The following is a 27,148-nucleotide window of genomic DNA, read 5'->3' on the forward strand; positions in this document are numbered from 1 at the left end:
AGGTGAAAACCTTTAGGCTGCAGGGTGACTATGGCTTTCATTTTAGCTTAATCAAGTCCATGGAGAACTACCAAAAGATGTCATTGCTATTATCATTGCTTATAGTTTAAAATAAAAAAGCTTTTTTGTGTTAAAACCCTTGATGATGATATGAAATGTCACAAGAATGTCACATTATGAAATGTCAATGTCATGAAATAATATCTTTATTTTCCATAAAGGGAAAAAGGGAGGAACAAGAAAAGGCCTAGGAGGCATTTGAAGATCTCTCAAAGCCTACCCTTGCAACTTTCTCTTTTGATTGGAAATTTACTTTGTCTGAAATTTCCATTATTAACATCATTTTTCAAGGCCTTCTAGAACCTGGAATGTGGGCTAGAACATTGTTACATAGGAAAGGTAACACTGTGACTATCTAACAGAATAATGGTAGGGATCAGTTTATGTTACCATTTTAACATTGGCAGAGAGGAGGTTCTTGAGAATGAAGCCAAAATGAGCTTGGAGTAGAGTACAGGAAGCCAGCAAAGATGTGGAGGTCTTCTAAAGCTGAGGTCTATAAGCTTGTGTTTTATTTTTTAATCTATAATTATATTTTAACATAATTGGTTTTCTTTGTAATTCTAGATATTTTATCTTACACATTGAAAGACTCTATCCTGAGGAGTCCTTGCTATGCATCTATCCTGACCAGTCCCTGACCAGTACAGTGGCATCTTGAGGAGCCCCAGTCTAGTGGCTCACTCCACTTGCTGCTCCCTCTCAGTCTGTTCTGCCTCCACACCTTCTGACTTGCCCTCTCGAGGATGACCCCATCCTGAAGGGGGGCCTTGGTGACTGACTGGTCAGTCCCTGGCCAGTACCACAGTATCTTGAGGCATCACAGCCACACTATTCACTTCCCTTCCTTTTTAGGTCAGCTTCCTTTGGCTCCAGCACACACCACCTGTATTGCCTGAATACATTTCCTCTTCCTGCTTTTGTTTTCTAGATCCCCTGTATGATTTGTTTTCCTATGTTAGAATATAAGCCTCTTAAGAGTAGGACCTGCTTTACTTTCTTTATCTTATTGTTTTAGATATTAGCACATTTGGCACATGGTAAGTGTTTAATAAATATTCTCTCCTTTCTTTCCTCTAACCTTCTCTCTCTGTGTGTCTTGGTCTAGAGATGCTATGGTATCAGCATAGCACGCTGAGAGGAACAAGTCTTATGCCTGACCAGCAGGTTGCTCGTCCTCCTGTGGAGCTTGCGAGTAAAAGAATGAGGTGGGAGAGTGGGTCATGAAGCAACTCCGATTTATTCAAGCAAGCATTCTGATTATATAGTTTCTGCCAGCCAGCCCAATGAACCATGGTAACACACACAAACAAACCTGAAACTATAGTAATGAACACAAGCTGGAACTATAGTAACAAACACAAACCAGGGGCGGGGCTGTCCCTTCCAGCGCCATCTTGTTCACCCTTCCCTGCACCAGACTCAGTTTACCTGATGTCTGTCAGTGTGGCATCCCAGATGGAGTGTCTCTATCTCTCTTTATCTCTCTCATCTAAAAACATAACTCTGAGAAAGAAGTCATAGGTTTCACCAGATTGCCAAATGAGTCCATGGTACACACACACACACACACACACACACACACACACACGCAAATTCTGATCTGGAGGAAGCAAGGAATGTTGTCCATCTTTTGAGATATCTAGCAGAGAAAGGACACTCCCTGTCAAGCATGATGCCAGGGATGGAAGGAATTAATTGCCAGCAAGGGGAAGATCAGTGAGGATAAATTTATCTATTTGATAACTTATTTGACTAGGACCAGTCCTATGTAGACCAAAGAGATTGGAAAGCACACCGAGTTGGAGATGTTAATTTCACCTGCTCATTGCGCTTATCAACAGCTAAAATTTCAGGCTTCCAAAGCACTATTATTTCATCAGGATGGGCACTGCCCCAACCAATAAAAATCTTAATTCCTTCTTGCCTAGTGTCTACTTTTAGTTTTAAGGAGAGATCAAAAATATTCATCATCTGAAGGCCAAACTTCAGGTGCTGAACCTCTTCCCCTGCCTGCTCTTTTCCTCTCCCCATCACTTCCAATGACTGCCTCACTGGGCTTACATTCAAAGCTTTTATGGCTTGATTGGACCTGCCAGAGCTTGTGCTCTTCTGGCGTATCCCTGGAGAAAGCAATGTCACCTTTATGCCAAAGAGAGTTATCAAGAAGACTCTTTGGGCCCAGAGTTGATTTATGTTATTCAAAATCTTGAGCACCGCCAATATAGCTAACTCACTGTGACTCTTTAGATGATCACTAGCATCTGGACTTCTCCTGATTAAATTTCAAATCTTGGAATTCTTTTTGTAGGATCACTTTCTCGCTTGAATAAAATCAAGTGTGTCTGGGATTCTCTTAATCCAGTGGAAGTTGGGAGGAAAAAGTTTCATTTATAGGCTCAAATGAATTTCTTTCTGTTCTAGGGCCAGTGGCAAACAGGATATTTAAAGTAAGTCTAACCGATCTTCTTTACACCAGTCTGAATGGATGTAGGCTGTTTTCAATAGGAAACCTCTATGTGTCTACTGTGGTCTCCTGTCCCCTTTCCTCTTACTGCAGGCTTCTTTTTGCCTTCTTGTTCTTACCCTAAGTGCCCTCATGCCTTCCCTGGCTGCCTTTTGCTCTACTGTGGCACCATATTTGGGCCTGGCCTTCTAAGCACCACCTCCTTCTCTGCCAAAACTTATCTTACATGTTTCCAAATTCCTGAAGAGTTTCTTAGGGCATTGCCTAATGAATATGAAACCTGGGAAGGAAAACCTGTTATATGAGAAGATAGTAATAATGGGGAACAGGAGTTAGGTTAAGCAATAGTTGTCACCTGTGGACTTTGCTCTTCTGTAACTATGCAACTCCTATATAACTAAAAACAATGCTCAGACCTAGAAGATCCTAAGATAAGATATGAAGATGTAGTAACACTTTTACTAAGTGGAAAGACTAATGGGTAATGGTTCTTTTCATGCTGTTTTTCCTTCTTTTTAGCTAATGTTTTATTGATAGATGCCTGTAATGGTAATTTAAATGGGAAGATCTTTCCCATCCATTAATAGGTCTATGTGGCCTGCCTGGGTACCATGGAAATCTGAGTTACATGGAACCTGTGGCGGGAAGAATTTGCTGCATGGGTGGAGCAGGAAGGGGCGGAGCCTTGGGTCAAGATTAGTCAGGATAACCACACAATATTGGGTCATTGTATTGCGTTTATTTTAGAATTTGTTTACATTACTGCAGTCATTGCATAAGTTGCTTCCTTGCTTCCTCTTCATATGTTTCTCTGAATACATCACATTTGTTATTGCTGTTGGTGAAATACTTTTCCATTATATTTGTGTACTACAGTTTGTTCAGAGAGTCCTCTATTAATGGGCACCTACATTCTTTCTGTCTATCCATCTATCTCTTCATTCATTCATTCACTCATTCATGTATTTGTTTATTTGTTGCTGCAAAGAGTAGCAGAAGTAACCTTGGAGGTGTAAGGGGGTGCAGGGGTAGAGCCTGCCCACTTTAATTCAAGCTAAGCATATGACCTACTCCTTCCCAGGCAGTGAAGTAGTCTCCCAAATGTTCCTCAAGTACTTTATTTGCATTGTCACAGGAAATGTGACTTCCTTAGTGGAGAGGAAATTAGTCTCTCTTGGCCATGTCATTTGCTGCTTTTGCCTCTAGGCTGAAGAGTCTCACATCTTGTCCTTTTCCCAAAGCTCCAGTCCTCCATCTTTAACTACTGATTCTAGAATATAATAATCTTGCCTTCAAGCCCAACATGACTTAAAAAGCAAATGTAGCTATCCCCCAGCCCTCAAAAAATGTTACTATGTTTGACTTGGTAATTTTCATCAACAATGTGTCTTTTTACTGCCTTTGGCTTTTCGCTCATTTCAGTTCAAATCAATTTGACAAGTTTTAGTAGATACAAAGAGAAAGAAAGAAAAGAGAGAAGAAAGGAAGGAGAAAAACAAAAAGAAAGAAGGAAAGAAAGGGAAAGAAAAAGGGAGAGGGAAGGGAAAAAGAAAGACAGAAAAGAGAAAATAGTTCCTGCCTTCTAAGAGCATTTCCTAGATCTACTCAGTTGTCATGTTCTGTCCACTGAACCTCCAAAATATGTCTCACATCTGTTCCTCTTTTCTATTTCCATTTCTCCCATTCTATCCCATATTCTTATAACCATCTAGACCATGGCTCTTATCACCTCCATTCTCTAACTAACTCCAAATCGTTACTTATACCATCAATATAAGTTCAACAGCTTTCAAGTTCAAATTTTTTAGCCTGATATTCTAGGCTTTCCAAAATTAGGTACCATCTCAACTTTCCAGGCTTATCTCATTTTGCACCCTTCTATATACTCGATGCCCTGGTAGTCATTTAGAGTTCTGCTATATCTGCTTCCCATATCTTTGGTCAAGCAGTTACTATCCCTGTCAGCGGAAATTCTACCTATCATTTAAGGACTCTGGTTCTAATGTACATCTTTCTAAAACTCCTTCTCTCTCTTCTCCACTCACCCCAACTCTGGTCTCTTACAGAACTTAACGTATCTTAATTTTGCAACTTCTCTACCATCATTCCATATTATAGTGACTATAGCTTATGTACCATCTCTCCCGACTTGACTGTAAATTTCATAAAGGGTCGTGTGGAATTTAGTTTTTGTACCTTCCCATTGACTAACATAGTGTTTTAAATTCATTAGGCCTTCAAGGAGACCCTAGACACTTTGGGTCATAAGGATATTGTTGTACCCTTCAAATCAACAACCAGATATACATCTGATATTAAGTATTTTGAAGTTTGCAAAGGACTTTATATACATGATATCAACTTTGGACCCAAAAGGGCCTTGTGAGTCATTGTCTCCATTTTATAAAAGAGGAAACTGAGAATCAGAGAAATAAGTGCCAGAAGTGGGATTGGAACTTAGTTCTTCTTGAGAATAAATCCACTACTCTATTATATTAGTATGTAGACAACTGTTCAGAAAGAAGGACACTTAGTAAGGAAGTTGGTGCACTAATGCCTTTAGAATATGTGCTGCCGTTTTAAAGTATCCTGAATATCTTGACTATTAGAAATGCCCATATTAGAATGGATTTTTTTTTAAAGTTAAAAGCAACTTCCAAAGCAAATAAATAAATGTTTGGGGCTCAAGACCTTTCATGAATAGACATAACTGAAAATTTGTTGCAATTTAAACCAGCACCATGTCCTTATCATCCTCACTGAATGGGTAGGTAATTTCAGCCCATTTCAGCACAAACAACTAGATAGATATGCAAAAATATGTTTTTATCTAGTCATATTGTATAGAAATAGGCTGCGTTTAAAGACTGTTCTTATAAAAAAGATTACACAATGAAAAGAAATGAATGTACAGCAAAAAGATGAAGAAAAATAATTTCCTCTTGACTAGTGACTCCTGGATCACTTCAAGTGAGATAGTCAAAAGGCACCAAGGAGAAACAGGAAGACAACTGCAGATTTGTATAGACAGAGACTCAAGGAGCTGTTCACAAATGGGCAGAATCCAAGGGAGGTGACCAGGAGATCCAAGGCCAGACAGTTTTTTTTTTCCTGTATGAGAATGAATAGGACTTCAAAGGTGACCTCTAGGGGACAGGAAGGACATTCTCTAAAGCAGAGGGGTCAAAAACTCAGCCCTCTGGCCTGCAGCCTGTAATTCTTTAGTATCACCACAATCAGATTATAAGACAATTGGAAAATAGTTCACAAAATAAATGAAAATACAATAAAACATGGATAACATTACATTTTAAGACCAAGTTCATGTGTAGCCTGTAGGGATCCTTATATAAGGTTTAGTGTCCCCCCCTTTCTATTTGAATTTGACATCATTGTTCTGGATGGTAGCTAGAGGACTAAAGGTCTCTCTCTAAGGGAGAATAACAAGGTTGGAGAATATCTATAGGGTATATGAGTAACTAGGGGTCTGATTCCAGGGAACGAGAGTCCAGAGAAAAGATGAGGAGACAGAGATGCATATCTAAATAGACAGAAGTTCACATAATAGGTCAAGGAGACATTATAGTGTCCAAGAATTAGAAATCTGGTTTTGATATTTGACATGCCTGAGGCAGATGACAAAAAATTAGGATTACATTCCAGATAAGAAGGATGAGTACCCTGAGTGCTGGTTGAAGCATTCTTTTTAAGCTTTCTTTGTTTGCTTGTGTTTTCTTTTGTAACATAACTGCTATGGAAAATGCATGTATTTGCAGGAATTCACATATGTAATCGATATTATACTGCTTGCCTTCTCAATGAGTGAGGAAGAGAATTTAAAATTCAAAATTTTAAAAAAATGAATGTTAGAAAATTTTTTACATATAATTGGGAAATATTTAATGAAATAAACAAAAAGAATTTAGAAACAAGAATGGAGCTTGTTCTTGCTTTGGTGAGAGTACTTTTCTTAGAAGTGTATTTAAGTTTGTTTTTGAAAAACTTATTGGCCTTTAAAAATTAAATATAGCAAAGAAATATTTGCATGCCTCAATTCTTAAGGTTGTCATGGACTGAGTACTGCCCAATGTTGACTCTGTTTCATGTTTTTAAATCCCAGATTTGTTGATATTATATATATGTATATATGTACATGTATACATATATATGTATATATATAAAATCATGGACCTCTTTTCTGGCACTGAATGCTTGAATTGTTGGCTCCCATTCTTGTTTTTCCTTCAGAGGGCCTCTCGTTCCCTCAATAAAGTTATGAAAAGGAGGAGAAAGAAGAAAACAGGAAGAAAAGTAGATGAGGTAGAGGAAAGAGAAAGGCAGAGGAGAAGGGAGTAGAAGAAATCCTTATTCATTTTGATATGCAAGTGCATTCATTTTCACCAGCATTTATGATTAATCTATTTCCAGAATGAATTTCATCAAAATTTCTCCTCCAAATTAACACTCCAACAAGTATATTCAATATTTAACCATAAATCTTATTGTCAGTAATAGGTTCACATCTCTCCTTAAAATACCTTTGGTTTTGCTATTGTGGTCAGTTGGCTTGAAATAGGGCTTTTTTTTTTTTAGTCAATTGAAATACCCCATGCTTAATTTATAATATTAAATAGCACCTTGATATTATTGAATTAAATCCATTAAATATTTATAAATCACTTACTATGGAAGTAGCTAGATGGTGAAACCGTATAATATTGATTATACATGTAAAGACATGCAAAACATATTTCTATATCAATTACATTACAAAAGAAAACACATGCACACGCTAGACCTGGAGTCAGGAAGATTTCATTTCAAGTCTAGTTAGTCTCTAAATTAGGACAGCCTGGTTTTAATTTCTGTATCTGACTGTAACCCTGACAAAGGTCAGCTGTGTGATCAACTGAATAGACCTCTGGGTGAAGAGTCAAGAAAACCTAATCCAGGCAATCAATTCCATCCTGGAACACTTAATATAACTGTGATTCTGGACAAGTCACAACCTCTGCTGCCTCAGTTTCATCATCTGTAAAATAACAGTACCTGTGTTGGAGGGTTGTTGCAAAGACCAAATGAGATAATATTTGTGTAGTACTTGGTACAGTGCCAGGTAGGTGGCAAGTCCTAATTAAGTGCTTATTACATTTCCTGGGCAAGTCATTCCTCTTTACAGCAGCCCACTGTATAAATCTTTTGAGATTATATATGGACTACTTATGCTAAGAATTTGAGGTCCAGTGTCTTTGCACAGGCTATACCAGGGCCGTTCTGTTGCCAGATCCAACTAGCTCCCAGAGGTGATTGTTAAACCTTCAATCTGAACATTTATACCTTGAAAATGGCAAATCTCATTGATTGAGATTTATTGATTGATTGATTGTTTTGTTAATTGTCTAGATTTAAGAAGGTGATGGAGAAAATGTTAATACAGATTCAACTTAAAAGTGTGTCCTGCATATGGTTTTGTTATAGTTTTTGAGAACTGGTCGTTAAACATTTACCTGCACACTATTGATTGTAGCCCATAACTGCACTGCACTTAATTCCTCACTTCATCCCTTAAGAATCCTTCCCTTCCTTAGGTTTATCTCAGGTACTACCTTCCAAACAGGAGAACTTTTCAGATCCTCCACTTGCTGGTACCCATGCCTGCAAAATCTGGATTTGAGAATGATCATGATCTGAAAACCAATGAAGGGCTTTAGATAGCGAGTCAGAGAACTAACTGTAGATTGCACTTGGGAAGTGTGGCATGTTTATTAGCCTTATAATTATGGTCAACATAATTCTCAGTTGACAGGCACTACTTTAGGTTATTCTTAAAATATAAACACTTTTTAAACTGAATTGTCAAAATAACAAAACTCTTTGTTTTTTAATTCTTCTAAAATGCCAGTGGAGATTCATTTTCTAATGTTGGGGGTCACTGGTTTAGAGAGGAGGGATTTGCTAATCCAACCTTCTCATTTTAAAGATCAGGAGCCTGAGGGAGCCTGAAGAGGTTAAGTGATTTACCTTAAGGTCACACAAGTTATCAGTGGAAGAGTCAGGTTAACAATGACTTACGGGCATGCTTTTGGAACTTTCTGACTGCAATCTTCAGTTAGTCTTTTTGACACATTCATGTCTCCAGAAGCAGAAAATGTTCATATGTTGGTTTTAAAGTAATTATTTGGTTGCTCATCATCAGAGATTTTCCATATCTGATCAAATGGACTGCATTCAATAAAAATGTAAGTTGTATTCAGGAAACATTTTTTCTGCTACTGAGTTTATCGTGGCTATTTGGGCTACAAAGCTTTTGCTGTTACGGAGAACCTAACTACAACCTTAGCTAGGTGCAGGGGGTAGCTTTTTATCTAATTAGAAAACTGAACTGGAACTAAATATTTGGGGATGCAAATGAAAAGGAAAAGGATGTATTGAGGCCTGAAATTGGCACACCGACTTCTTGCTCTTCTCATTTCTTTTTTTACAGCTAGCTTCCTCTGATCCCAAGGCAATTCGAATCAATTCATTTCTAGGAGGTTTTATTAAGGGCCTCATTAAGCACCTCCTGTGTGGAAGGTTCTGTGCTTGGCAACCAGGAAGCAGAGGAAAAACTGAATGAAGCAGGCTTGGCACTCAAGCTTACATTTGAGCGTGAAAGCTAATGTGGGTGGACCTCGTGTCCTGAACACATGATAATGACAACTAGCATTTATATGGCACTTTAAAGTTTGTAAAGAACTTTATAGATGTTACCTCGTTTGAGTCTCATGATAATCCTGTGACGTAGGTGCTGTCATTATCCCTGTTTTACAGAAAGGGAAACCTAATCTGTGAGAGGTTAAGTGATTTGGCCAACGTCAGTACGTTGGAAGTTTCTTTGAGGAAGGATTTGAACTCAGGTTTTTTGGTCTCAGGGTCCAATACTCAGTCCATTGTGCCACCTGGCTGCCCCTCTGTTTACCTGGAGTATTCATCAGATTAGTTACATTTGTTCAATAAACACTTATTAAACGCCTTTCCCCAAAAAACTGCGCAGAACATGGCATGGTTCGATTTTCTAGAGTGGAAAACGGATGCTCAGAAAGTTTCGGTGATTCGCGTGGCTCGCGACTCCTGCGAGCCTGCAGACACCATAGCCTGGAGATACTCATGTGTGTCTGCCTCCCCTATTTTCTCCAATAAAACCACACTCCCTAGGTGCCTGTAGGCTGAGGGATCCCGGGACACTCTATTCCAGAGGTGTCTTAGTTACTTCTCCAATCCTCTCTAGCCATTTCTACGCTGCAGTAACTGTCTTTTGAACCCCCTACCTTGCTCCAGGGCCAGGGCACCACGAGTTCTTAAAAAGTCAAACTCTCACTCCCAGGCGTTGGAGTTCGCCAGCTGTGGGCACCTGTCAGACAGGTAGCACCTCCTCCCATTTCCCCGCCCTACGCAATTGCCCCAACAGCTGACGGCTGAGTTGCAGACAACTTGAGAATTCCTTGCCCCAAATCCATTTGCCTAACTCGGGATTCTGGGCTTGACCTGGGGAGGCTTGTCACCCCTGGGACACATGCAGTCTAAGGAGGCTGCTCCCATTCCACTCCCCACTCCCACCTCCCCAACGGACGCTACCCCCGGCCTGGGGCCAGCTCCAGAAGCCAGCTGCGGCTCTTGGACACTTTCCTCTTTCACTTTTCTTTTTAGCAGCAGAGAAGGTTGTTTCTCTTGGCTCTTGGGGAAGCCCTGCTGACCCTGGAAGGCGGAGGGCCGGCTTCCGCGCACAGCCGTGCAATGCTTTGACTGGGAGTCACCCTGGCTCTCACGTTTGTCTGCTCCAGTCCCGGCTCCTGCCCGCGACCTCAGCGCATCCCAGAACCTGCTTGCAAGCCGGGACCCTATGGAGGTAAGACCTGCGAGTCCTCGGCTTGGCATGGGGGAGGTGGGAAAGCTGAGTACCCTCAGTCATTCTCGGTTCGGGTACCCTCCAGCCCTGTGACCCCCGCCCCGCTCCAGGAGATTGCCTTAGCCATGCTTTGGCGGTGCGGCTTTTTTCATTTTCTTCCCTTTTATCCCGGAAGCGCCCTAGCTAGGCTCCTGGGCCCCTGGGCTCTTCACTTATTCGCCTGAGGTCTCTACTATTTGGAGCTTACCCAGGACCTTAGAGATCCAACAACCCGTGCGATTTCACAGAAGAGAAAGCCGAGACTTGGCCAAAGTCATCCGTCTGGGATTGGCAGACCCAAGACTCAAACAAATCCTCCATCCCAAGCGTCCACCTCCTGGCACCTGGCATCTAGCCCCTCGCTGCACCCCTATTCCTTGCGCTCCGCTCCCTCCCGCCCTGCCTTCTCTGCCCACTTCCAGTTTCTTTCCACCATCCGCAAGCCGTAGATCTGCTGCCCACTTCAGTTTCGGCTCTGGGTGACAGGAACCCTAGCAGGAGCGCGAGAAACTGAGAAGCCAGGCAGGTGGAGGGGCGCGCTGCGAAGCCGGAAACTTGTGGCTTTGAGTACAGGCACGCTCGCAAAACTGCACCTCGAGATTTGCAGTTGACATTTCTCGCAGTAACTATTGAAAGTGTGGAATCACCTCTTCCTCTTCTTCCTCCTCCGTGTGTGTGTTTGGGGGGAGGGGGCGCATGATTGTCGTATTCGCCAACGGCTCCCGCACTGCCTTGATCAGATAAACATTGAATAGAGAAGAATCCTTGACAGGACAGAGCATTGACCTGGAACTCTTTCCCTCCTCTTCTACCCCTTCAGGCTTCCAAGTCCCAGCTAAAAATCTCCCCCACCCCCACTTCTGCGAAAAGCTTTTCCCAGTCTGTAGTGCCTTCCCTCTGCCATTATCTCCTGTGCGTAAACTGTTTGCACACCGTTGCTTCTGTGAGGTCTCCCCCCTCCGCCCAGCCTCCTCTCCCCTCCTTCGGAGCAGGGACTGTCTTGCTTTTCTTTGTATCCCCAGTGCCTAGCAAGCTTTTAATAAATGCTGGTTGGCTGACTACCCTATTCTTAGCCCACCTGGATGTCGGGGAAGTTTGTTGATCACCAATGAAGTGATTGTAGGGAAGTAAGGAAGAAATGCTGAAGTCGTGTATTTTGACAGCACCTTTCTTCTAAAGTTTATTCACATCTTTATCTGCGTTCTGGCAATACTTTTTAAATAAATTATTTTATTTTTAATCTGCGGGAGAAAACAAGCATTTCCATGACATAGTATAATGAAAAAGATGATTGCACATGAAACTGCAAATTTACTATGTACAACTTGCTATTCCTTTTAAATAGACAACAAAGTTGACATGTAAATTTCTTTTTTTTCTTTTTTTCTTCCCTCCCCCCATGACCACCACTGGACACAAAGAAGTATGTATGTGTAAATTTATCCTATAATACTTCAGTTTGTCAGTTCTTTCTCTGGAGGCAGATAGTCTTTCTTTATATGTCCTTTCTAGTTCTTTTGGGTATTTATAATAGTCAAAATGGTTTATTCGCTCAAAGTCCTGTTTAAAGCAATATTGTGTTCCTGTATACAATGTTCTCTCGGTTCTACTCATTTCCCTCTTCTTTGTTTCATGCAAGTCTTTCCACGTTTTTCTGAGATCATTATTTCTTATACAGTAGAAATCCATCGCAATCATATACTACAGCTCATTCAGTCTTCTCTAATTGACTAGCATTCCCACAGTTTCCACTTATTTGCTATCACAAAGAGAGCTGTTATAAACATTTTAGAACATATAGGTGGTTTTCCTTTTCCCTAATCATCTTTGGATATAGCCCTAGTAGTGGTATTGCTCGATGAAAGGATGTGAGCACCTTAATAACTGAGCATAATCCCAGATTGTTCTCCGAAATCATGTCCCCACTTTTCCTCATCCCCTCCAACACTGGTTGCTTTCCACTTCAATCATTTTAGCCAATCTGCTAAGTGTAAAATACTATCTTAAGGTTGTTTTAGTTTGAATTTCTCTAATCAATTATGATTTTTTCATATGACTACAAATTATTTTGATTTCTTCATTAAAAAAAAAACTGTCTCTTCATGTCCTTTGACCATTTATCAATTGGGGAATGATTGATATTCTTATAGATACGACAAAGTTCTTCATATGTTTGAGATAAGAGACCTTTATCTGAGAAATTGTCTATAAATCCCCTACCCTCATTTTTCTTCTTTCCTTCTGATCTTGACTACATTTGTTTTATTTGTACAAAAACTTTTTAATTTAATGTAACTGAAATTATCCATTTTACACCTAACTTCACTCTCTCTCTTGTTCATAAATTGTTCACCTATCCTTAAGTCTGATAAGTAATATATTCCATGTTCTAATCTTCTTGTAATTTCTCTCTTTATATCTGGGTCATGTATCCATTTTGATCTTATCTTAGTCAGTGGTGTAAGATATTGGTCTATGCTGGGGTGGGAAACCTGTAGCCTTCTAGATCCTTGGGTGTGTCCTTTTGCCTGAGTCCAAGTTTTACAGTACATATCCTTTTATTAATGGGATTTGTTCTGTGAAGTTTGGATTCAATCAAAGGGTTACACTTGAGGACCTAGAAAGTTCCATGTGAACTCAAGGCCACAGGTTTCCCACCTCTGGTCTCTGCTCAGTTTCTGCCATGCTGCTTTCCAGTTTCCCCAATAAATTTTACCAGATAGTGAATTCTTATTCTGAAATCTTAAGTCTTTACACCTGTCAAATACAAGATTATTGTATTTATTTGCTGCTGTAAATTGTATGTCTTCTCTGTTTTCCCCAATCATCTTTGAGTATAGACCTAATAGTAGTATTGCTGGGTCACAGAGTATAGGCACTTTAATAACTCTTTGGGCATAATTCCAGATTGCTCTCCAAAATGGTTAGATCAGTTCACAATTCCACCAATAATGAACGTGTTCCGATTTCTCCACATCTCCTCCGTGCTGGTTGCTTTCAATCATTTTAGCCTATCTGATAGGTGCAAAATGATAGCTCAAGGCTGTTTTAATTTTCATTTCTCTAATCAATAATGATTTAGAGCATCTTGATAGTTATACAGATAGTATGCGTCAGAGGCAGAACTTGAACCCAGGTTTTCCTGACTTTAGGGTTAACTCTTTATTCTATTTACTTTATTCATGGCCTTGGGAGGGGTAGGTGACCCAGTAGATACTGTCAGACTTGGTGTCAGGAGGCCATCAGTTTGTTACTTAAACTGTGTTAGCCTCAGTTTCCTCATCTGTAAAATGGAGATAATAGTATTATCCAGTTCACACTAGTGTTGTGAGAATCAAATGAGCCATATAAATGATAACTATTATTATATCCCCACCCTGCTTCTCAAGATTATTCTGTTTATAATTAAAAAGTTTATATGACAGGTTAAAATGATCATAATTATCATTTGTATAGCACTTTAAACACATTTATATAGCATGTGCTTTATTTGATTCCCGCAACAAGCTTGGGAGGTAACTATTATCACATTTTACAGAGGAAGGAACTGAGGCAACCAGAGATTAGATAAATTGCCTAATGTTATATACCTAGAAAGTGTCTGAAGCTGGATTTGAATTCAGTCCTTCCAGATTCCAGGTTTAGCACTTTGCCACTTCCATGACTCCTCACATGAACCCAGCTCCAGTTAGAGAATGGAACAAGCATTTATTAAGCACCTAGTAGGTGATAGACATTGTGTGGAGGATTTTTATAAATGTTGTCTCATTTGATTCAATGAAAATAAATCCAGTGTGCTTTTTCCTATATCATGCTGTCTCTCCAAAGGGAGACATCACCTCTCCTGCTTCTTAATTTCATAGATATGGAAACTGCAGCCTGGAAAGCCAAGGTCACAGAATTCTTAATCCCAGGTCTTCTGACTGCAAATCCAAAGCTTCTGATTATAAATCCAAAGTTCTTTCTACCCTTCCAGACTCTGAGAGACTCCTGAGAATTACTTAGCAACAATGCTGATAGGATTGTTTGAAATGGTATTTTTTCCCTTAGTTAATTACCAAATAAAAACTGGGTTTGTTGGGTGTGGCTAGCTCCTTCCTATCTGTGGGTGTCTTCTACCTTGCTCAACAGAAGCTGAAGGAAGGGAAAGTTTTAATTCAGAAAGGGAGATGCTGACTTGTAGAAGTTATAAATGACCAAAGGCAGTGAAGTGAGGCTGGAAGGGAATGAGGTATGCTGGGAATTGTTGATTTACAGGAAGGTAGGAACAGTAGGAGAAAAAGAAACAACACCTCCAGAAAAAAGTAAATCTGAGGAGGCAAAATTCTTTCTTCATAGATTCTGGTCTTTAATTCTTAATCTTAACCTGATTTCTCAATGCAAACTAAGCTCCCTTTAGTGTTCTGTCTAACATAAGAAGTAATGCATGGCAGGATTTTTTGTTGCAGAGCCTTGAGATGTTTTGGAGGTGGTGGATTGGATGAGAAAGGTTTCTTTCTGTTCTCCTAATACCTTTCTAGAGGTAGACCCTTATTCTCCATTCCATTTGAGTGAGAAGAAGGTAGAATTGATATGAAATGAGGGATGTCTTCTAGAGGTTCACTTTTTGGACATATTAGATATTTGAATATTTGTCTCTATTTCCATTAGAGATAATATCATGACCATTTTGTTTGCCTCTCCATTAAATGGAATAAGTAAACACCAGTGTTCTGCAGCTTACTGCCTGGGAAACCTTGGCCAAGTCCCTCAAACTTTTTGGGTCTTGGCTTCTTCATCTATAAAACTGGGGATGATGTCTAAGGTCCTGTCTAATTGACAGCTATGATGCTGTGTGCTATCTTGGTCACTTTTGAAAAATGAAAAAAAAATTTTATTACCTTTAAAAAATGTCTTATTTTTCTTTTACTTGATTTGTGGTTGCTTAGTTATTTTTCTGTCACACTCGATTCTCTGTGACCCCATTTGGGGTTTTCTTGGCAAAGATACTGGATTGCTTTGTAATGTCCTTCTTCAGCTCATTTTACAGATGTTGAACTGAGGCAAACAAGGTTAAATGATCTGCCCAGGGTCAAACAGCTAGTAAGTGAGGCCAGATTTGAACTCATAAAGATGAATCTTCTTGATTCCAGGCCTGGCACTCTATTCATCTTTCCACCTAACTGCTCCTATTTTACATGGTAACCTTTTAAAAATGTTAATATGTGAAATATATTATTAGTTGTATACTAATATTAATAATTGGTTTGGACCTGAGATTGTATCCATGGAGTGTAGAACTGTCCTCTACCTTTGATAGATTGGTTAAATGACTCACTTGTCTGTGGTCATGTGGCTCATATACATCAAAGACTAGACTTGAATCCAGGCCCTCTTGATTCCCAAGATGACCCTCCATCCACTTTGCCATGCTCCTGCCTCTTCATGTAATAACAGTGCCCCTTTAAAGAGAAAAAAGTAACGCTAGATAACTGAGCTTGGATCTGTTCTGTAAAACTTGGACTCAGTTAAAAGACCACACTTGAGGACCTAGAGTGCCACATGTGGTGTTGAGGCCACAAGTTCCCCATTTCTGGTTTAGTGGAACACATATATCTTCAAAAGACCTGTCCTTCCTTTCAATAGGAAGCAGCATGGGAAAGCAGAAAGAGCCACAGATGTGGATTCAACTCTTAGCTGTACTACTCACTCCCTGTGTGATCATGGCCTTTCTGGACCTCAATTTGCTTATTGAAAAGTGAGAGTGGTGTTAGACTAGATGGTCTCTATGGTCTCTTCCATCTCTAAATCTATAATTCAATCATTTAACACCACATCTTGTGCTAAATGCTTTGGTAGCAACTCATGTTTAGCCATCAGTCAAATAGGATCATTATCCCTGACCTGCCAACTTGATGAAGATGAATTAATTTGAATCTGGAAAACTACGTAAAATTCTTACATTGTATATATGTACAAGGGGAATGACAAAATCATGTCCTGCAGTGGTAAAGCAGGCATTTTCTCTTAATTAACCTGGTGTACTCTATTCCAGTTTCTTGCCCAGGAACTGAACAGAATAGGAAGAGGGCCTTGGTACATAAGATGGAAAGAGAAGAACTACATCCAGACAGACTTTGATTTCCTGCAGAGGTCAGTGACCAGTACGCTGGGACTACTGGAAAAGGCTCCATAAAATGTCAGACACTTAGAGGCTCAGTGCAGCATGATTTCATAGTCATTAGTTTGTGGATGAATCTTTTCTAATTTTCTTACCGATGCTTAATACCTCTAAATTGTTAATTTTGTGCAGTGACATTGCTGGCATGAACAACTAACATGAAATGAATGTATGGATATGTTCTTGTTATCTTATCACAAACCTACTTTTTGCTCCATTTTAAAGAAAAAAATATTGATGACTTTAGTTTTTATGTCACAATTTTTTTTTTCTGGATCTATCATCCCTTCTCCCATTCCTCACAAAGGAAATCTAACCCTTTTTTGTAACAAAGAAAATCAATCAATCAAAAATACCTGCTACACAGATGGAGTCTGACAATGGTGGTGACTTTTTGCCTATTAGTGACTGTCTCTTTCTTCCCCAGGAAGGAGTTAAACTTCATCATCTCTTTCCCGGGAACATCATTTACTTTTATTGATCTCATTTACACAGTTGTAGTCATTGTGTATATTGTTAAGTTGTTTTTTTCCTTATTTCATTCTGTTTGCATTCTTATAAGTATTCATATCATTCATATGTTTCTACAAAATCCTTATAGTGACTATTTCTTATGATACGATCATATGCTTTATATTCATGTACCACAATTTGTCCAACTAGTTATTTGCTATCACAAAAAGAGTTCCAAGGGTTATTTGGTATGTATTGGACCTTTATTTCTGTCTCTGACTTCCCTCAAGTTATTGCTAGGTAGGAATGATTGAGTTGTCTTATTTACACAATTCCAAATTGATATAGAGAATGATTGGAGAAATTTGTAACTGCATATTGGTTGTCTTCTTACAATATGACTACCCTAATTTTTAAAAAGTCAAAAAGCACTTACTAAACACCTACTATGTGCCAGGCACACTTTGCTAAACATTGGGGACACAAAGAAAGGCAAAACAGAAAGACCAGTGTCATTGGATTGGAGAGTATGTGGAACACAGGATTGAAAAGGCAGGAAGCAGCTAGATCGTGGTTGTTGTTGGTTGTGTGGTGGAGGTGGTGCTGGTGGTTGTTGGTGTTGAGTCACTCAGTTGTGTCCAACTCTTTGTGACTCCATGAACCGTAGCTCATCAAACCCTTCTATCCTTCACTCTCTCTCAAAATCTGTCCAAGTTCATGTTCATCGTTTCTATGACACTTTCATTTTTATCAAGGATTTGATTTTTATTATTAAGGATTTTAAAGTATTCTTAAGGATTTAAAAGTATCTAATCCTTATCAGGACCATTATAGCTATTTTTATATGATCCTCATAGAATAAGAGAGGGTAGGGACTGGAGTAAGGAGTCAGGTGTTCAATAGAGTAGATATTGTCCAGGTTCTTTTTTGCATCATTGCTTTCTGGTAGACCAATAATCCTTAGATTTTCTCTCCTGGATCTATTTTCCAGATCAGTTGTTTTTCCAGTTAGATATTTTACATTTTCTTCTATCTATCTTTCTTCTATCTTTTCATTCTTTAGATTCTGTTTGACTGATTCTTGATGTCTCAGATTCATTAGCTTCTACTTGCCCAATTCTATTTTTTTTTTATCAAATTGTTTTCTTCAGCTAACCTTTGCATCTGCTTTTCCTCTGTCCAGTTGTTCCTCTTAAGGAGTTATTTTCCCCAGTTAGGTTTTGTACTTCCTTTTTCATTTGTCCAGTTGTCCTCTTAAATTCTTTTGTGATTTTTTTCATATTTTTAAAGTCATTGGTGAGTTTTTCTTCTATTTCTTTAATTTAGGTTTAAAATCCTTCCTGAGCTCTTCCAAGGAGGCTCTTTGTGCTTCAGACCAGTTCATATCCCCTTCTGATGTTTCCGGTGGGAGTACAATCTCAATGGTGACCTCTTTGGTATCTGTGTTTTGGTCCTTGTCCCCATAGAAAGATTCTATGGTATTTTCTGCTTTGCTTCTTACTCATGATAATAACCCTTTTCCTGGTTTTTAAAGTAGATCTCCATGTCTGTGGCACAGGGAGCTCTGTCCCACAGTTCTTGTGCCTAAAACTTGAGGCTTTGTGCTTTGTGACCTCTGGTTCTTTCAGTTAGAAGCTAAAATGCTGCAGTTTCCCTGATGCTGTATTTTCTTCTGAGATCTGAATTTTGCTCCACTGTGGCCTTAGAGTTGGGAAGAGATGGAGGTGGGGAAAGAAAAAGTTGTGAGCATCAGTGTTCTGTTTCTGTGTCTCATCTAACTCCCAAATGATGAGCATATTTTTTCTCAGGGTAGACAATCAGAGCTTGTGACTGGACAGCTCCTTCCTCTTCTTGGCCAGAGCTTCCCAATGTCACTGGCAGGCATGATTCATTTTTCACTTGTGTGAGGGAGGGTCAAGGCAAGAGCACAACTGTAGTGACTCAGTCTACCAAATCAAGAAGTAAGTGGGTGTCCTTAGGCCCCCCAGGCTTGTCTTTGTAATGGAGGGAGGATTCCCATGGGCTACACATACTTAGTATAGTTTTTGAGGAGGAGGATGTAGCTAAAGGGTCTAGCTTAAGCATCTTCATTTCCCATCTTTGTTTCAAGTTCAGACCAGGCTGAAAGTGCAAAAAAGCTCCTGATCCCAGGATGATTTTTTAGGTAACTTGAACTGTATTCCTTTTAGTTATATCACAGCTGGAAATCACAGCTAGGAAATACCAAGACTACCATAAAAAGCTGCTTCCTTTCTTCCTTTAAAGACTCTTTGAGACTTACTGAGTTTTCATCTCTAACAACCCCCAAAATATGCTAGTGTTTTTTGAACAAAGTATGAGCTCAGATCTAGGACAATAACCTTTGACTTCATTATTTCATAAGCAATAGCATTAATGACAATAAAGTGATTTTATTCCATTATTTCCATGAGAAAAATAAAACATAAGAAAATATAATGGTGCAAGGATACAGTAGGAAATGTAAGTGATGTGAAAATAAAAGTTATCAATCAATTAAAAAAAAGAAAACTGAGTGTGCTTCAAATAAATTCCTAGATTATCAATAGGAAATTAGGGATGTTCAAGGGGACATCACCAAACTTACAAGGCTACTATCATAAATATCATCCCTAGGATATATTAGGAACATTAATCCTAATTAATTTAAATGCTTTTAGGATAACTAAATGGTACAGTGAATGGAGCACTGGGCCTAGAGTCATGAAGACCCAAGTTCAAATCCTGTCTCAGATATACAAACTAGCTGTGTGACCCTGGGTAAGTCAATTAACCCGTCTGATTCAGTTTATGGAATTAATAATATCAGCTACTTTAAAGGGGTGATGTGAAGATTAAGTGAAGTAATATTTGTAAAGCTTTGCAAACCTTAAAGGACTACTTAAAAGCTAGCTAGTATTGTAATTACTTTCCCCACTCAGACCTATGTTTTATGCACATGGGACACTGCAGCTGTGTCCCTGACACAAACAGGCAATCAGACCTGTAACTGAACAGTCTTAAAAAGAATGACTGGAGAAGGCAGGGGTTCTGTCCAGGATCAGTCACACAGTCAACAAAGATCACAGACTTGAAGTCGAGCCTTCCTCCCCCCAGGGCCAGCTTCCTCCCTGTCCCAAGCCATGTAGTGTGTGCATTCTAATTCAACATGATCTTCTTTTAGATTTTTTTGCACAGCTGTGGATGTTCAATGGAACTTTTTTTAAAGTACTGTTTTAAGAATACTGTTCTTGAATCCTTCTGGACTAATGCAGGCTACTGAAACCAGAGGGGTTTTCGACAGAGCAATGGTTTCCTTTTGCTTGGCTGAAAGAGTCAAACTAGACCCCAAAGTCAGCTTTTCATTTGCAGTAAACGTGGCACATGCCTTATCCTGTTCATTGGGCTTTGGAATTTCTCATCCTGAAGCCAGAGAATTTCCTTCCTGCTGAAATGGATTGGGGCTGCTAAATGACTCCAGGGAAGAGGTAAAACTCATGGCTTAGGCAAAGTCAACTCAAGGTAAAAAATTATCTCAAACTATGTCATTCATCAGAGGCCAAGGTAAAACTTCAGATAAAAAATCAAAACGTGATTTTTATTAAATTCTAACTTTTAACTTTTGTTTATGAAACAAGGTCCTTTATGCTAAAACCTGAGTCACGTCACCTTCAGAGGAGGTGGTCCTGAAGCCTGACTGAGGCTGGTGGATTGCCTACTGCTTGGCTTTCAGCAAAGAGGTGATGATACAGCCTGCATTCCTGTCCTCACTCTCTGAGTTGTACAGATTGTGCTTCTCAATGTACTGCTGGACAGGCTCTGGCACCAGGTAGCTGATACTCTGGCCTCTCCTCAAAGCCCGCCAAATCTTTGTGGATGAGATGTCATTGGTAATCCATTCATTAACCAGATGAATGTTGTTCCTGTGTTTCCAAAGAATATCTGACTCATAGATAAATTTCTCAGCATTATTTCCAGTCTGAGTGATACATACAAGCCCATAATTTTCCGAAATGGTGGCGATATTCTTCAGCTTCCACTGTTGGGAACACAAAAAGATTCCAGAAAATGTGCCCCATACAGCAACTTCAACTGTGGTGGACCCTTTTCTTGTGGTGCTGATGGTTTCTTTTCACTAAGATCTTGGCCATTTCCATTCATCTTCCTCTTCCCTCCAGGAAGGACTGGGGAAGGAGAGTCTGGTGCACTGTAGTCAAAGCTCTTAGCTGCCAGTCTCTGTTGATGGTAACAGAGCACTTTGGCCGAGGCTATCCACTCCCTATGAAGACTCTCCAGTCATTTGGAGATCTGGATGGCAAGCTCTGCCATCACAACTTGACGGTGGGCACTGATGAAGCCTTTCTTCTTATATGCATCACCAATAGGGGATTAAAGGTATCATAATGTTATATTCTCCTGTGGCATTCATGTAGTCCTTGGCAAGCTCAAACAACCACAGATGCATGTTAGTGATGGAATTAGAAGAACCACAGGCCAGAAGGACAACTTGTGTTCTATTTTTCAAATTCTCCATGTCTGGATCTGTACAAGCCACTCAGTGGCCAACGCAGCAGTGGCTGTGGTGAAGGTGTTGGCTGCACTTAGAGTTTGGATTCAGCTCTCAGCATATTTTTTTTAATTGATAAATTTATACATACATGTACACATACATACACATACATATACGTACACACATATTTCCAGTACCTAATAAATGTTTTTCATATTAAAAAGAGAAATACATGAGTTTATAAAGACTGTAGAAGACCTGGATTTAAGAATTGATTCAAAAACATACCAACTGTGTGACCCTAGGTAAATCACTGAACCTCTTAGAGCACTAGGCAGCTCTCTAAGACTCTTAGGAATGAGCTACTTACTGCTTTGGTAGAAGGCATTTCTGCACCAGGAAATGCATATTCTTCCCAATATTACCCCCTTTTCAGTCATTTGTGAGGTTTTCTGGGCCACTTCATTGCTTACTAGTTTGCCTTACAGCTGCATTCATGATGATCCTCCATAACTAGCCCTGGTGTAATACACATATCCTGATAAGATCCAGCAGCTACATTCTAGTCATTCTAATAATATTGGGCATTTCTATAGCATCTTAAAGTTTGGAAAAAACTGTATAGATATTATCTCATTTGAACTCCAAAACAAGCTTGTAAGGCATCTGCTATTTTTATCTGCATTTAATATGAACTCACTGATTGCTATATGACTTTTATAGCCTCTGGGCTTAGTACAGCTTTTGTGTCATCAATAGCAAAATTAGAAATATCTGTCCCCTCCCCCTCACCCCCCAAAAAGACATGAATTAGTTCATTTAAAATTGAACACTTTGGCATCTGAATTTTTATTTTGTAGTGATATGTTTATTTAGCTATTTAATTTTTTTCCTCCAGCTGGTAAGAAAAGACTCTTTGAACTTAGCCACCATGCTTAACTGCCTTCTCCCTTTGCCCCTTGAACCTCTTCTCCCATTGGTGACCTCTTGGACTCTCCATTTTTAGGAAGGGCCCTAATCAGCCATGCTTTACTCTCCAGATGTTACCACAGTGCTTCAGCTGACCTTTCAGATCCCTTTTATGTGATGTCTTCCTTCATTGGAAGGTGAGGTCCATGAGGATTGGAGTTTTTGCTTGCATTTGTATCCCTAGTGCTTGGCACTTTCTACATGCCAAAAACTGTGCTTAAAAATGCTTGTTGACTTGACTTTGAAGGAGGAGGAAGTAATCAAGGGGTAATTTAAGTGAACTAAGCAGAAAGCCTTAGAAATAAAGGGAATATTTATTTTCAGCAACACACCTCTAGTCATCCCTTAGCTACTTCTTCACTCCAATGTGTCCATTTCCTATGTTAGAAAATTTATAAGATTTCTCACCCAGTCATTTACAGATAGAACAGAAATCAAGACATGAAAGGATCAGTCTTTAGATTAAGATATATTGGTAATTATATTAACATATAAAAGTATAGAGCTGTTGAAATAAAGTGATTTTTTTTCCTCCTGCCACTGGTGGTTCTTACCTTGCCATAGATAAGGGCTTCTTAAAACTTTTTTGTGTGATGGGTCTCTTCAGAAGCATGACACAGACTATAGATTCCTTCTCAGAATGTTTTTAAATGCATTAAATACAAGGGATTTTAGATGAAACAAATGAAATTGAATCAGTTATCACAAGACATATTTAGAATGGGAGGAGCAAAAGATGGTGGAGGAACAAGAAATCACTTGAACAAATTCCCTTCCACACAACTTTAAAATAATCTCTCAAATTGAAATCTGTGTTGGCAGGATGAACAAAGGTTTAAGTGAAATAATTTTCCAGCCCAAGACAACTTAGGATGCCAGCAGGAAAAGGTCTGTCTTGCCAGGGTGGTGGTCTGCCAAGGAGCACAGCACAGGAAGTACAGGCTGTGTCTAGGGTGGGGGGTGGATGTATAGGTAGAGCAACGCTTCAGGAACTCTTAGTACACAGACCATAAAGAGGTCATACAACCGACCAGAAGGAGATTCCAGGGGACCTTTTACTGGGTTTAGGACACTGTTGTATTGCCCATACATGGCTTTGGGTTGAGGTTCCAGGCAGGGAGAAATGCTCCTTGTTTGAGGTCCAGGATGGAGAAGAGCACTGTTGCTTGTGAGGGTGGGATAGCAGGTCTGAATTGAATTTACAGGCTCAGAGAGAACAAGAGTGCTAGCAGTCACAGGGGATGAAGGGCCTGTTTGTGGTTTTGGCCCAGAGAGGAATGCTTATGGCTTTTTAACATTCAGTTTTAAAACTTGTAGTTCCAACTTCTCTCCCTTCCTCCCCTCCACAGTTGAGAAGGCAAGCAATTCAATATAGTTTATACATGTGTAGTTGTGCAAAACTTCCATAATAGTCATGTTGTGAGACTAACTATATTTCCCTCCATCCTATCCTGCCCACCATTTATTCTATGCTCTCTTTTGAGTCTGTCCTTCCTCAAAAGTGAACTTCTAATTACCCCCCTCCTCCCATTTTCCCTGCCTTCTATCATCTCCTCTAGCCCCTGCTTATCCCCTTCCCCCCTACTTTCTTATAGTGTAAGAGAGATTTTCATACCAAATTGAGTGTGCATGCTATTCCCTCCATAAGCCAAATCTGATAATAGTAAGGTTCATTCTTTCCCTCTCATCTCTCCCCTCTTCTCCATTGAAAAAGCTTTTCTCCTTTCCTCCTTGCTTCCTTCTCCTTTCTTTCTCTGTTCTTTCCTCTTTTCTTCTCTCCCTCCTTCGATTCTTCCTGCCTTCCTTCATTTCTTCCTTCATTCCATCCTTCTTTTCTTCCTTCTTTCTTGCCTTGCTTTGCCACTTAATTCCTGCATGACAAGACAAGTCACTTAGTCTTCTAGGGACTTTGTTTTCTTCTCTATAGAATGATGGTCTTGTACTACATGACTTCTGAGGACCCTTTTGGCTCTAGTTCTGTGATTCTATGAATTCATAAACTTCCATTAGTGATAATTAGGTTAAAGCAATTTCAAGAATTTGGCCATGAAACTCAAACCTTTGCTAGATTGAGATAGAAAAAGCACCTTTGGTACCCTAGGTATTTCATCAAGAGTATAAAAGCTGATTTTGTGCACTTTCTTATTGTCCAATGACTTTTGTCAAGAATCCAGGTTGTAAGGCCAAGCAAAGTAAAATTTTTTGCTCTTTTTGTTTTACTAAAAGTGCCAGTGAGTAATATGATTAAGGAGGATCTTTCTCACCCATTGTCAGCCTGGTAAGATTTGTAAGAAGGTCCAAGCATTTTCTTAATGAGGCACTAGTTCTCAAGGGATGTGATGCCCTCTGGCTCTAAAAAGTGTATGAAGACTCTGAAGTGTAGTTTTATTTTGGGGCTTCCTGACTGGAATTATTTGGACTGAGGAAGACTCTTGGAAGCCTCTAAGAAGCTACCCCACCCCCAACTTTGAAAACCAAGATGGTTGTGGTCACGCAGGGGAAGCCATGTCTGTTCATCTTTAATTTCTCTGTATTTTCTTTGAAGTTCAGGGTGCTGACTCCCCTGAACTAGGTAAATGATATATGTACTTGCTTAAATAAATAATACATCTGCTTGATTAAAGTGATTGTTAACCCCTCAAAAAAAATAAAGAAAAAGCTTTTCCTTGCCTCTTTTTTTTTGTGAGAGATAATTAGCCCCATTCTAATTCTCCCTTTCTCCTCCCAATATATTCCTCTCTCACCCCTTAATTTTATTGTTTTAGATATCATCCCTTCATATTCAACTCACCCTATGTCCTATGTCCATAGGTGTGTAATCCCTCTAACTACTCTAATACTGAGAAATGTCTCAAGAGTTACAAATATTTTCTTTCCATGTAGCAATGTAAACAGTTCAACTTTAGTAAGTCCCTTATGATTTTTCTTTCCTATTTACCTTTTCATGCTTCTCTTGATTCTTGTGTTTGAAAGTCAAATTTTCTAATCAGCTCTGGTCTTTTCATCAAGAATGTTTGAAAATCCTCTATTTCATTGAATGACCATTTTTTTCCTCTGAAGTATTATGCTCAGTTTTGCTGGGTAGGTGATTCTTGGCTTTGGTCCTAGTTTCTCATATTTCTGGCCTCTGGAATATCATATTCCAAGCCCTTCAATCTCTTAATGTAGAAGCTGCTAGATTTTGTGTTATCCTGATTGTATTTCCACAATACTCAAATTGTTTCTTTCTGGCTGCTTGCAATATTTTCTCCTTGACCTGGGAGCTCTGAAATTTGACTGCAATATTCCTAGAACTTTTTCTTTTTGGGAGGAGACGATCAATGGATTCTTCCAATATCTATTTTACCCTCTGCTTCTACAACATCAGGTTGGTTTTCCTTGATAACTTCTTGAAGGATGATGTTTAGGCTCTTTTTTGATCATGGATTTTAGGTAGTCCAAGAATTTTTAAATTATCTCTCCAGGATCTATTTTCCAGGTCAGCTGTTTTTCTTATAAGATATTTCACATTGGCTGCTCTTTTTCCATTCCTTTGATTTTGTTTTACAATTTCTTGATTTTTCATGAAGTGATTAGCTTTCACCTGCTCCATTCTAATTGTAAAGGAATTATTTCCTTCAGTGAGCTTTTGGACCTCCTTTTCCATCTGGCCAATTCTGCTTTTTAGGGTATTCTTCTCTTCATTGGTTTTTGGATTTCTTTTGCCATTTGGGTACATCAATTTTTTAAAGTGTTATTTTCTTCAGCATTTTTTGGATCTCCTTTAGCAAGCAGTTGACTGGGCTTTTTTTTTTTTTATTTTCTTGCATTACTCTCATTTCTCTTCCCAGTTTTTCCTCTTCTTCTCTTACTTGAATTTCAAAATCCTTTTTGAACTCTTCCATGACCTTATCCCAATTCATATTTTTTCTTGGGGGCTTGAGATGCAGGAGCTTTGACTTTGTTGTCTTCTGTTTGTATATTTTGATCTTCCTTGTCACCAAAGTAAGATTCTATGGTCTTGTTATTTTCCCCCAGTTTTTGCTCATTTCCCCAGTGAATTATGTGACTTTTGAGCTCTTTGTCAAGGTAGTTCTCTGCTTCCAGTGGTGGTGATGGGGTGCATTGTCAGATGCTCAATTCACTCACAATCTGTGGGCCTAGAGCTCCAGAAAGAGCTGCTGCTGCTGTTCAGGTTGTTGCTGTGACTACTGCAGGCTCCTCCAACCCCTCTGTCACCCCTGGGACTGGATCACTCTACTCTCTCACACAGGTCCCACAGGTTTTTTCCACTGACCTCCCAATTTGTCCTTGGTGTTTTGGGGTTGTGAAGCCTGGAAACCACCACAGGTGCGAGAGATTCAGTCCCCCCAAAAGCCTGCTCAGGTCCTGTCTGTGCCGGGCATGCCACAATGCACTCTGCTCCCAGCTTGGCAGGATAGGCACTTCCCAGGCTGCTTTTGACTGGAGATTTGCTTTACTCCATCATTCTGTGGGTGCCACAGCTCCAGTATTTGTTTAGAGTCATTTTTTTACAGGTACTTGGCTGGGTTTGGGGGAAGAGCTATAGTAAGTCTGTGCTTTTACTCTGTCATCTTGACTCTGCCCCCTTTTACTCTATGTTTTTCT

The 27,148-nt window shown here is 39.5% G+C and overlaps 1 protein-coding gene and 1 pseudogene across 8 annotated transcripts in view; one reads left to right on the forward strand and one right to left on the reverse strand.

Annotated features, from left to right (window-relative positions):
- The first annotated feature begins 455 nt into the window (after positions 1-455).
- The window catches only part of IL15 (interleukin 15), a 172,925-nt gene continuing 146,232 nt past the window's right edge, over positions 456-27,148 (forward strand). For 2 of the 8 annotated variants that reach the window (XM_072621123.1, XM_072621122.1), the window contains exons 1-2: positions 457-554; positions 10,214-10,412. The gene's annotated coding sequence lies outside the window, so the exon portion shown is untranslated. Of the gene's footprint in view, positions 555-9,980; positions 10,413-16,485; positions 16,584-27,148 lie in introns of those variants that run through there. The other 6 variants (XM_072621119.1, XM_072621115.1, XM_072621120.1 and 3 more) reach the window with 5 other exon arrangements.
- On the reverse strand, positions 20,699-21,595 carry LOC140511884 (nicotinamide/nicotinic acid mononucleotide adenylyltransferase 1 pseudogene; annotated as a pseudogene).

This window comes from Notamacropus eugenii, chromosome 6 (assembly GCF_028372415.1).
Source record: "Notamacropus eugenii isolate mMacEug1 chromosome 6, mMacEug1.pri_v2, whole genome shotgun sequence".
Lineage (NCBI taxonomy): Eukaryota > Metazoa > Chordata > Mammalia > Diprotodontia > Macropodidae > Notamacropus > Notamacropus eugenii.